The sequence below is a fragment of the Pseudopipra pipra genome, chromosome 2 (assembly GCF_036250125.1).
Source record: "Pseudopipra pipra isolate bDixPip1 chromosome 2, bDixPip1.hap1, whole genome shotgun sequence".
Taxonomy (NCBI): Eukaryota; Metazoa; Chordata; class Aves; order Passeriformes; family Pipridae; genus Pseudopipra; species Pseudopipra pipra.
The window spans coordinates 60856993-60870105 of record NC_087550.1 but is presented as its reverse complement, the minus strand read 5'-3'; the positions used below and the strand labels follow the sequence as shown (position 1 = coordinate 60870105).

General features: G+C 36.0%; 1 protein-coding gene across 12 annotated transcripts in view; it reads left to right on the top strand.

Annotated features, from left to right (window-relative positions):
- TSC22D1 (TSC22 domain family member 1) overlaps positions 1-13113 on the top strand; it is a 92955-nt gene that overhangs the window by 16563 nt on the left and 63279 nt on the right. The gene's annotated exons all lie outside the window — the stretch shown is intronic.

The window sequence follows — 13113 nt, the reverse complement described above, 5'->3', positions numbered from 1 at the left end:
TGCAATAGAGATTCCAAACCTTTACCTACAAGAGCCTTCTGAACCTTTACCTACAAGAAAGGTGACTAGAAATATATCCGTCTGTGTTTCCTTCAATGTAATTTCTTGGGAAGTGGTGGAAGAGTTTACTCTCTCTTAATGATTCATGGCCAGAGGCCCACTTCCATAGGAAGAAGTGACTAGTAGAGAAGCATTTGGCCTGCTAGAGTGGGTTTTGTGGAGTCTGACTAGTATGACCAAGTGTTGTAAGGATGCCATATATCCTTGGAAGTGACTGTTTTAATTGATGCTTAACTGTTGAGGCCAGGACTGTCCAGATTTATAAGCAATAGAACCAATTGTTGGATGCTAATAGTAGATTACCGGGTTAGCATGTTTTGTGTGTGTGCAAATTGCATTTTAAGATTTCCTAGTGTATGTGCTTTTCTTGGTGTGAAGTGTTTGTATTGTATCATCACTATATTGCTCTGCTTACATACGTAAGTACAGACTTCAGAAATTTGTTCTCTTCCTTTCCTGATAATGTTGGCAAAATGAATGTTACACTGCGTGAACTAATGCATCCTGTTTCTAAGTCTGGAATGGTGTCTTACAGTTCTTCTGCTTCAGCATTGCATCCTGTGCTTTTTCAGTTATCCAGTTTGGCTCAGCATGCATCTCTCTCAGCATTTGCTGCTCTTTGCTTGAGAACCATTTCTGATGAATGATAAATACTTGGGAAAATGAGGCTCTCTTTTGGTGAGTCTTAAGAGCAGAAGCAATAAAAGGGGTTAAGAAAAAGAATGGTATGAGCGATTAACTAAAGTTGGTGCACTGCTAATTCCTCTTGTCAGACTGTGGGAAGACCTCCATTTGTATTATTTTTCCTTCTTTGTTTTCCTAGAGAGTCAATCCTTACTGAACCATAAGCCCTTTCTATTGTCCTTGTAGACTAGTTTTGCTCACTCCTAACATTTGGTGTTAGTAGGAGGTGGAGCCAGTGTCAGGGTCAATGGCTTTCCTTTTCTCTTACGTCACAGATACATTCTCCAAGTACAATGGAGTGTCTTACCCTGGTCATATTTGCCTTCCTAAGGATTTTTCACACTTACCCACTATTACTGTGGTGAATTAATGTGTTTAAGAGTTCCAGATCTCTTGCCAAATGTGCCAAAAGGCTAATTTGTTTTTGGTGTAGACAGATGTAAGCCCAGACCATCTTGTAAATTAAGAAGGTACTTTAACTTGAGTCTTAGAAAACAAAAAGCTAATGAGTTAAGGCTTGCTGTGACTCTGGAGCCTATCCTACAAGATCTCAAAATTCAGTTGTGGTGTTGTATTTTTTTTAAATGACAAAAGATAATCTACAGGGATTAGAAGGAATTCAAAATGAAATGACCAAGTAATACGTAAACCAAGAAATAAATCTCTAAAGCTGAATGATAAACCTACATCAGACTTGTGATTGAGACCATGACTCACAAGGAGCCTTAAAGCTACGATAACATATTCACTTTTTTGTACTTTACATCCTGATCTAAGCTAGATTTATAGTTTAGATCTTATGTGCCCTCAAATAATTTGGGAACAAGAGGCCATGGGTAAAATTGCCTTGGCTAATATTAAAAATGATTTTGTCTGTGGAGCTCATTGCCGCAAGAGTCTGTGGAGGCCTAGAGAAAAAAATATGTAGTGTATGTATTGTTATGTAGGAAACAACACAGAATTATAGTAGCGCATGGAAAATGAAGATACTTTTGGCTTCAGCTTTTAGGATGAATTCTAGGTAATTCAGGGGAATCAAGTGCATCTTTTGAGATAGATCTGCTGTAACTTCTACTGTGACCTTTTCAGTGACTTTTGGAGTACCTGGTGCTGGCAACTATTGAAGACAGGATACTGCTCTGTACTGTCTTACTCTATACTAAACTAAAACTTAAAATTCTTTTTATTTGAACTTTGTTGAAAATATCATCTAAGTATGAAGGCAGGAGAGAAAACTCAGAGTCAGATGAAAAAACTGAGGTGGAATGGATGGGAGGAGGCCTTATGACTGCTGATTATGGAAATGTGAATGATCACAAATGATGGCGATTGATGCCGTGGCTGCTAAAAGCGAGCTGGGATGCAGTGGTGTGTTCTTGAATTTACAGAGTAGCAAAAGTTCAGAGGTTGTTGCACATTTAAAGTAGGGAAAGGTGTAACAACTGCCCTACTCTAAGTGTAGGTCAGAAATTAAAATGTCATGTAAGCAGAAGCAAGATATTGTTTCATTAAGAACAAAACCACTTATTCACAATCCTTATTTTTCAGGAAGCTGTTCTCGTGCTTGAAAAATGTAATGGTCAGCACAGCAATGGCTTAAAATAGCATTTTGGATGCTATAGCATTGGCATTAGAGCCTCATTGGCAAACATCCAGGAGGCCTGTAAAAGAAGATGCCTTAAATGTTAAAGCTTCAAAAGTTTCTGTTTAAATTTTAAGTTTAAATTTTAATTTCTGTTTAAATTTTCTTAAATTTTAAAATTATATGCCTATTTAACAAAATACTTGAGATTAAGCTTAAAATTCTTTAAAAACACACTAGATAGCAACAATTCTTATTGGCAACACAAAATAATTAAATTGGTTATAGGAGTGCATGTAGGGTAGGTAGTTGCAAAGAATTACTCAAGCTGTACAGAGTAAAGTGGTAGCTGCACCAGTGAGGTGTAAAGAAATAATTTCAGCAATTAGATTTTTCGGTTCTCCCTGCTTGTGTATTGTTCAAATTCTTAGTTATATGTCAGGTTGCACTGCAGGGCTTTCTTTGTAGGCTAGTTCTTTCTAAACATGTAAGTTTGTTTAATGTTATATGTTTCTAAACATATCAGTATGTTTAGTGGTTACATGATGGAATTGTACTGTGTTGTTTGTTCTTTTGTAGGACACTGCTGGTACTGCAGAAAGGGGATGACCTTTAGCAGCCTCCTTCCCTATTTCTCCCAGTCATTCTTAGTAGTTACATCCCGCCTCAGGGAAGGAAAGATGCCTTCTGTTGTAAAAACCTCTCTTAGTGTGTCTGGATAACTCTGTTAGCTGTTGCTAATGAATAAATAGCCAAATAGCAAGCATTTAATATTACCAGGTTCTCACTTTTACTGCTGCCTGGAAAGGACTGTGAATAAAAGATGTTAAATGTTTCCTGTGCTTCCACTTGTAATTCTCTCGGGTAAATGCTGTTACCAGAATTGCTCTGAACTGTCCTCAAAATAAAAAAAGAATGGGACAATTCAGCTTGATTCATGCCTGTATGGTCATGTTTGCAATCAGGGCACTAAGAGTTGTTTTTTAAAAGGAGTGCTACCAGGACTCTTGAGATCTCACATGACTTTTTCAAAACACACCCTCATCACAGTGCTCATTTTTCAAATGTTTTTAGTAAGTAATACTAAGGAGGAATTTGACTTTATGCTACTAGTAAATTCTGGAGCCATTTTCTAGACCTTCCAGAGTTGCCGGCATATCAGATGCTCTGCAGATCAGCAAGCACGTCAGAGGTCACTAAACCCTAAAGGAGACAAGTAATCTACTTAGGGATTTTTTTTATTTAGAACTTCTAGGTTGTAATATATTAAAAATAGCTTTCTTTTCATTGTGTCGTTTTTCTGGTTTAATCCATCCAACAGCAGAGGAGCACGTTTTTATCTTGTCCAGTGTGCGTAAATCAGTGTTTTGGGGTTAATGAATTTGTGCTTGGACAAGACCTGAATGTGCTCCCCAAAAGAGTACCATTGTGGGGAGGACTTAGGTGAAAACCTAAGTTAAGACAAGCCCCAGGTACTGGATCTGCCTGTTTCTCTCCTTGTTATGTGGCTGTCGGCTAAATATTGGTATTGTGTTTGATCTACAGCACCTCTTCCAGGAATCTTAATTCAGAAGCTGGAAGAGTCTGCAGACTTTTCAGGGGTTGTAATTGGTGTTTGTAGAGGATATTTGATTAGGTTTTAAAGTGAGTGTACTGTGGATTATATAGAAATAATGCAGTTATCCTGCAAGTTAACAGTAAAATGAGTAATAAATTTAGAAATGCAGGAAGCTTGTTTATCTCATTTTAAATATAAAAATGTTTGGCAAAACGAATGCTTCTTTGTAAAAATAATCGTAGTTACCGAAGTCAATAAATTACCCTGGTTTGTATTTGCTATATAAAAAATGTTATCTCAAATGTTCCCAGTTTGCTGCCACACCAGGTAATATTGGAGGGATTTACTCTGAAAATACAAAATTCAAAAATCTTGATGTGTAATATATTCCAAGTCTTCACATGGCATATATCTAACATGTGAGACCCTTTAGAAAATGTGGGTTTGCTTTGTGTTAGTGTCTTGGCATTAATTTCTTAATCCATTTTTTCTTCCTATAACCTGTTTTATGTAGTAATTTCTTCTATACTGTCTTTCCACAGTCTTAGCGAAGCGAATATGAAATTAGAATATGCTAAATAATATTGTATAAAATAGGATTAGGCAAGTCCTGAGCTTTGCCATTCAGGAAATTTTTCTTCCTCATGCTGGATAGTCTGTTTTTGAACTTTGCATCATCATTGTTTGGGTGATATTGTAATATGCTATGTTTATGGGAATGCTAAGGTGATGATTTAATTGTTAAGTTAGTTTTGAATATCTTAAATTTCTCAGAAAATAGGGGCAGAATTGTTGGAAATGAAATAAAATACCTATAAAGAAACAACGACTGAAATTCTTATTATTCAAGTCCTTACCATGTGGCACATCTTGCTCATGTCTACTGGAAGAGGGGCAAACATGAGCATTTTGCGTTCTTGGAAGACAAACTGCTAAAGGTTGAGGAGGGGGGCAAAACTACATGTATAAACTACTTATGTGCAGCTTTACTATTAAGAAAATATTCCTGACTATCTCTAATACAAAAGCTTCTATTATGCAATGAGTTAGGATTTCAGTGGAAGTGTTTCAAGTATGCAATATTGGTTAATAGGCTGTAGGGAGAGATGGAATTTTTTTTTCTGCTGGATGAGGACTTAAGGTAAGGTGCTCCTGATACTCTTCTTTTTAATTACTTAGAACCAAGAAGTGTGTTGACTCTGTTTTGCCTTTGAAAAGAATTGTCCCTGCTGTTTGTGCTTTAGAAACAATCACGCTCTTGTAATTAGGGGTTTGAGACTAATGGAAAAAAATGATGAAAAGGATTGCTGAATTCTAAGTATTTAGATACTTTGGTTTGATTAATTGATGTAAGTAGTTTTAAAAACTGTATACCAAGATGGTACTGAAGTTCTTTTAAGCAAAAAAAACCCAAAAGACAAAACCAAAAAAATCATGTAAGTAGAGTGAGGATGAAAACAAAGCTCAGAGGAAAAAATAAGGAAGCCAGGACAGCTAAGTGCATAATTTGTACTGTATAAATTGCTTTGAAATTGGTGACTCCTAATGTCAGTGCTCTTAAAAAATGCAAAAGGGTATAGAAAGGCTTGCATATTATGTATGTATCTTCTGAAAAGCTTGTTACTCTTATCAGTAAGTTTCTTATTTTAAAATAATACGAACTGCTACAATCCAGAAGCTTTAGGAGATATCAGATGGAAAAGAACAGCTGTAGAACTTCAGTGATTGTATTTACTAATAAATGTATTACTCATATGAGTCTGAAAAGCAAGTTTTTTTGCATTATTTTAAACTCATATGGAAAATATGAACTGTCCTGAAGGCTTTGGGATCTGATTCAGATACTTGTGTAATGCTTATTTTCTCTTCCATTTTGGATGGTCTGACCCCTCCTGTAATTTAAGCTTTCCAGTTGTTGCACTAAAGAACCTGACATGGCATTCCTGCATCAAAACAAGCTGTTAAATTCTTTTATTTGTTCCAATAGTTTTTGTCCTCTAAAGGTTAATGTAATCAGTTGAAATAATTAGCTGTGTTATAAAAAGCCTACTTAATAATTAATAAACTCCCATTAAACATGAGGTTTAATGCATGGAAGTCCAGCTGAAGGGAGATGAACAAATATTTTCCTTAACTTTTTAATTGATACTTGATAATTCTTGCAATCCTGCATAGATCTAGGAAAAGGATTCTTAAGGTATTTGGATGTGATAGTTATTTCTGTGCTGTATTTAGGCAGGATTAATTTCAAAGCCTTTGACAAATGCTTATTATTTCTAGGTATCTGGTGCCCATTTTTCCCTGTAGGAAAAGGAAAAGTGATGTAGCCAGAGAAGAATTTTCTATTAGAATTTACTCATAGTTGTCTAAAAATCCATTGAGATTTCATACTGCAACAGCTTATTAAAAATGTTTTGGGTTTGTTTTTTTTTTTTTTTGTCTGAATAGCTCTCTAAGGGAACATTAACAAGAGAGAAGGAAGTGTGAATTGCTGTGGTTTTGACACTGAGTTGATTATATTCTTTGAACTTTTCATCTATCTCTTGTAAAAATGAAACTCAAAAATAGGAATCTGGATGTCTTCCTTGAGAATTTTATTTCTCACAACTTTAACTTTTGAGTAGCTTTTGAAACTATTTATATACTTAAGGTTTTTATTAATGTAACTTTAGTTGAAAGCATATATGTAGTTCAGGAGTTTTTATTGAAGCCACTGAGATTATTAATGAGTTGTGTTGCATCTCTTCTAGTGTATTTGCAGTATAGTGTTTTCTTTATCATTAATGTGGCCATTAGTTTATGAAAACTAGAAGAGATGTCTTAACTTAAAAAAAATTCTTTGATGTTTAAAACCTTATTTTATAATACATAATATAGAAATGTAGTGTGAAATGCCCATGACAATTTCAGTCTTTGATCCGGTTTAAATAAATCACTGTCTTTAATAGGTCCCACATGACTGACAGTGTTTACTTGACAACTAGGGAGGTGCAATTTTGTCTCCTTAATTCTTCTTATGGATTTGAGTTAGTATAACTCAACACTAAATGTCACAATAACAGAAAAAAACAACCAAAAAAACCTCATGCTAATATTCATGCTTCAAGATTGGTTACATTATTTGCTTTCTTGATCTTTTGGTTTATTTAGTAGTCTTGGCATGTACTCTCTTCAGTCCCATATGTCCCAAGACATCCTGATCATAATCTCTTGAAGTCAATCAGAATAGTGTCCCTAAATATTATTTGCTGTCTTTGCTCTTTTTGGAACTTGCTTTTGAAGCTTCTGTGTCTGATCATACTTTTTTTCCATGTCTTTTGGTGTTTCCTGGGTTAAGGCATGCAAACAGAAGAAAATTCACATGTTTCCTGTAGCTGTCTCTTGACTCTTCAGTTTCAAAACAAGTAGTTAGAAATAAATAATACAGCTATTGGACTGTATCAGTTGGAGAAGAATTTAACATCTTCACAAAACGTTTTACTCTTGAAATTAAAACTTTAAGATGTCAGGCATTTGATGTGATGCCCTAATTTTGTTGTATGTAGATTTTTAGTTACAAATCAATAATAGATATTTCCTGCCAGTGAAAGAATGATGTATGGCCTGGAAGAGGCTCTTGACAAAGAGAAAGGCTTCCCCTAAATTGGGAAATATCAAATTGTGACAGATGTGTAAACAAGAAAGTTTACTGATTTGATAATCAGGTGTCAGAATGGTATGTTAAATATAGTTACCTAATGCCTTGTGGCACATTGTGCTTCACTGAATGTGTGATGGTTCCTGTAAAGAAGTAGTCTGGGTTTTTTTCAAAAATTAGTACACTGGTCTCTAAAATGCAGCTTCTGTTTCCCATAATGAAGTACAAGTACCATTGCTACCCACTTTTTAAAAAAATAGCCAGGAGAAGAGACTGATCTGTTAGTTGCTAGCCCTGTTTGTTTCCAAGTCTCAGAAGTTGGTACACTGGAACATTTTGCAGCTTGCTCTTTTGTAGCTTCTTTTTCCTTTCTGCTAGCTGACCCTGCTGGGAACAGTGGGGTTTGGACCAGGGGGTCTCCAGAGACCCCTTCCAGCCTCAGCTAGTTGGTGATCCTGTGCAAAATTCAATATACATCTATAAATTGGGACCAGTGATTGTAAAACAGGAACTGAAGGTGGTGCTTCACTAAAACGGATAACATTCTTCCTCCATCACAGAACTGAAACCAATGACCTTAAATATCTTAGGTTCATGTGCAGACGGCAAACCTGAGTTTTATTAGTCCTCTTAAGTTCGCAGTTAAGTCTTGGTTCTCTAGAGCACTTTTAACTTTTGTGACACGCACCTGCATTTTATTTATTTTTTTTCCCCTAAGAACATTTTGCAAGAAACTTGATGTTGATGCTGCTGTAAATTCCAGTGTCTGTCTTACTTCAAACATCTTGCTTCCTTCCTAATGTCCTTTTACCTTTCTCTGTTTGCTGTCTGTATCTTTGCCTTTCTCCCTGACCTGTTGGTTTGCTTTATTTTAAGGCTTCAGATGGGATGTTTTGGAAAGGTGAAAGGCAAGGCAGTGTGGGGAATTCACAGTAGTATTTTATCTCTGCTAAGCCCACAGTTTTGGCATTGTTTGTTATCCATATTTAGTTTATTCTAATACATTATATGATTGTAAGTTTGACTTAAACATAGCAAGTTTTCAGAAGCTGTAGAATTTGTGTACAATTTTATATTCCAAGTGTTGCTATGGTGAATTTATTTTTAATGAATTTAATTTACTATACTGTAATTTGAGAGAGAGAACATTTAGCTTTCTGTAAAGTTTCCACAAGGACCTTGAGAACTTACTGTTCCTTCTGCAATCTGTAACTAATGCTTGCCTGTTTTACGCTTTGTTGTGTGATAGCCATATCATGTCCCTTTCTCTGGCTCCTCCAGTCTTGGAATCCACAGTGCTATCAGCAAAGCTGCCGTGAGTTCAGCCCTTTAGGATTGAGGGATTTTTAATTTTGTTATGCGTATTTTGGGGGAGACACCTAAGGAAAGAAAAAGTCTTAGTTTTGTTCCCGTGTTTGAATTTCTTTTCATTGGTACTTGTACAGGGGAGCATAAACTTGAAGTAAAGAACTGTAAAGTTTGGCAGAGTATTGCAGGAGAACCTGCTGTTGTCTGTCAGCTCTTCCACTTTTTGTGGTATACTGTGAACCCGTTGCTTTGGGCAGCAACCTACAAGCTTCTGGACAGCTGTCACCTTGTGCAGGCTCTGATACTCCTCCCAGAAAAAGCAGCAGCTGGATAGGCGAGATCATCACACAAGGGGAGGGACATCCGTTGGACTTGCTGCATTCATCTCTAGCTTTCAGGGGTTCACTAGGCCTAATGAGGTACTTCAGACTTAACTGTTTCTGGATGTTCTAGCTTGGGAAAGTTTCTGTTCATCACTTTCTTTTCCTCATTTTGTGTCTTCTGACCTAGTAGAGGATGTGGCATAAGTGCATGATGGAGTGCAAATAACATACTTAGAGTATCGTTATTGTAGTAATTCAGAACTTGTTAGGTTTTTGTGTGGTTTTACTTTGGCCAGTAAGCAGACCGGAGTGGATGTATTGGAGCCAAGGAAATGGAATATGCTTTTGAAACATGGTTCAGATTTATTCTAACCATTCTTTTTCCTGTTTGTTGAATTGCTAAATGGCTTTGGTAGATAACTTGAGGCAAAACAAAGGTGGAGTAATTGCAACTGCATGTCCCTCTTCAAACACCCGGTCGTGTGCCTGATGATTACCTTTTCATGAACTTCTGTGAAACTTTTTAAAAATGCTTGGACGTTAAGAATTAAAAGAAACAGGAGAGGTGGGTATTTGTAAGTCTGTCTGTCTTCCCTTTGCCAGGTTCTCTATTTTGGGGACCAATGGTTTCATCATGACATCAGAAGTTTCACAAATGATAAACCTGTTTTCTTTCCCATCATGCGTTTTTAAGATATATTAGTGTTATGGCTGAGAAATTGCCAATATTTCAGATGTCATCCCGAGTGTGCCTTGATGAAAATGAAAGCAAGTCTAAGGATCAAGTTAGCATGAGAAATAAACCAATGATTCTAACTTCCTAACTGAGTTACCTGACAAATCAGACTCTAAAATGTTTTCTGAGGTTGTAAACTATCTGAAAAATGTAGGAAGACACTTCTTTAGATACACAGTATAGGAACTGGGGAAAGCTCAGCAAAACTGCCTAAGACATTCTGTTGCATTTCTTCTCCAGTGTTGAGAATTCCAAAAGTCTTCTTTTTTAACCAGCCTTTAGCTGAGCTTGTTGAGTTCTGAGAGAGTATTGCACTACCTTTCATAAATGTCTCATAAATGTGGTTTTGCTTCTTTGGAAGTATTTCAGACTTTGGTTTGTGTTAGGTTTGTGTTAGATGAACCAAAACCAAGGCATTCCATTTTCTTTTTTTTTAATAGTATTGTGTTCTAATAAAACCACTTTGATTTGAGTTGATTCTTTATTTCATGCTGTTTCTTGAGTGATCCTTATTCTAGCACAGACTAGGTCTCACTTTATATTTTTCTAAAACACTCATACTGGTGGTCTCAAAGGAAGAATCCTCCTGAAACTGGGACAAGGATACTTCAAACTGGGCACTCAAAACCATTTGCAGTCTTGTGAACACATTCAAAACATTTGTGCTTTGGTTGATTAAAGAGGAAGGGATTTCTAAAACGTTGGGTACTTAAGAACTGGGAACTTAATGTTTTTTCCCCCAGTATGTGCAATTAAAACAAATGTGGGGAACAATTATATCTGTTGCAAAATATTCTTGACAGAGCCTAATTTGTTCTAAATGCTTGATTGCCAGCTCTGGTAAGTGCTGATGTGTTCATTGATCATCCAGAAAAGTGCATGTGCAAATTCAGAGTTAAAATTACATTAAAGTTATGAGCTGTAAATTCAACTATCAGGTTCTTTAAAAAACAGCATAAAAAAGCATGTAGTGGTTGTAAGTTTTTAAGACTGAAAACTCTTTCAGAGAATGCTCTTGCTTTTATTGTTTTAAACCTAGATATAATCTGATTTTTCAAAATTTTCATTGTAAATTCTTGTGCCTTTTTATATTTGTTTTATTGTGTATCTCTGTTAGAAAAGTTTTGGTTTCAAGGTTTAGTACCTGTGATGCCTTTTCAATATTTTGCACAGTGATGTCAAACATTTTTATACTGTCCTTCATATGGCCTACAAGTAGTAAAATGGAAATAATGGCAAAAAATGTTTTTGCCAGCTTTACATATTATTTAGAAGGATAGATTTTAATATTAGCAGGTCTCTTGTCAGGCGTAGTAATCCTTGCTGTTAATGAATGTTCCCACTGGTAGATGTATGATATTGCAAGGGCTCTTAAATATTTGGCAAATAAGGTAGCATTGAACAAAATTGCATTGGAACAGTGTTTAAAAACAAACTAAAAACTATATAGGCTTGCATCAGATTGTGAAAGAGAAGCTGAATTGTACTTAAAAATAGCATGGCTGATGCAATAGTCAGGCTAATGTTGAAGCCTAAGTGTTATACCCATAACATTGGCTCCAGTCCTGCCAATGGCTTCATAAATGAATAAAGTTAATGCTTCAAGAGCATTGAAGTCAGTGGAGTTCAGTCATGTCAGTGGTTCTGCTACACAAGGGGAGTGTAGGATGTAGGAACTAACCTTAAAAGATTTTACTTTAAATTTGTTTGCCCCCTGGGTATTTTCGTTTAATATTTGAGAAACAAACAAAAAGTTCCCTGAATACTGGAGTTAAAAAAAAAACCAACAAAAAACCCACTGTGTGTAGGACTTGCAGAGATTTCTATCAGAAGTCTCTATGACTGTGGCACTGCAGTTACCCTTTTCTTATTGCCATGCTGCTCTTCCCTTTGTCCTCAGTAATTTAATTTCTCCTTGTATCTCTTCTGAAGTTTCCCTTTGTGCATTTTGGCTTGCTGAGTGGCTGAAAAAAAACCAAACCCTGCCTGGGCTACCGCTCTCTCCACTTGAGGTGTGCTGCCTGGATAGCTGGTTGTTGTCCATCAGAATGAGTAATGTTGGGGATGCCTCTTGCTGTCCCTTCCCTTGTACTTGTGGAGGCAAATACAGGGCCATGCTGATCTACTCCATTGTTCCATTCTCCTGTTTTTGGAGGTGTCAAGCTGGGTTTATGTTGAATAGGGGCTTCAGAAGTTGTTTTGTAGGGAACATGCAGCAGAGATACTTACTGATTTTTTTTTTTTTTTTTTTTTTGTTATTTTGGTTTTTGTTTTGTTCTTGAAGACCCAGTCAAAACTGAGATTAAATTATGTGTACTGGGCAATAATCTTATTGAGTGTGAGAGATTTATCATTGCAAACTGTTTAAATGTAATAACTAGAAATTTGTAAGTTTATGGAGTTCCAAGCTGTTTATGTAAACTAAATAGATTTCTATTAACTTTTAGTAATTTTCTGAACAAAATTAATAATTCTAATAAAATGTAGAGACAAGTTAATTGTTATGATAGCTATGAGCCCTCTTTTCCTGTAACTTGTAGGGTTTTGCGTTTATTGCTAACTCCAGTTCTGAAACAGATTGCTAAGTTTGTGTGAATTCTGCTTCCTCATAGTGACTCTGGTTCCTCCCATTGGATTGTGTACTTTATGACTAGGCTGCGTGGAGATGGGTTACTGACGTCCTTGTCCATAGTATCATGTTTTTATTTCAGACAAACTTTGTATACACTACATATTCATAGTGCAAATGAATGGGTAGTGGTAGTTTAAATCTGCCTTAGGATAATTGGAAAACAGGGTAGTGAGATGACAGTGACTTCTCTGACTGCAAGCTGCTACACAGGCATAATTTTTTTTAAAATTATTATCTAGGACACTGCTCAGAATAACTATTTGCTCTGATATCAGTGATGAAGAAGAGGGAAGGAATATGTGTTAATGCATGCTGGGGAATGGGTGGGGAAAGAGAAGATGGATTGGTAGTGTGTAGTGAGAAGAATGTTAAGGTTTACATTTTGTCTCTTTCCCTTTAAAGTACTTAAACTTTCTCAATAATGTCTTTTACCACTGCTTATTAAGTTGCAGTTAGATTCATAGAACTGTAGAATGGTTTGGATTGCAAGAGACCTCGAAGATCATCAGTTCCAATGCCTGTCATATATTTGCATACTTTTTTTTAATCTGTACTCAGTATTGTTTTGCTACAGTTGAAAACTCTAGATATAG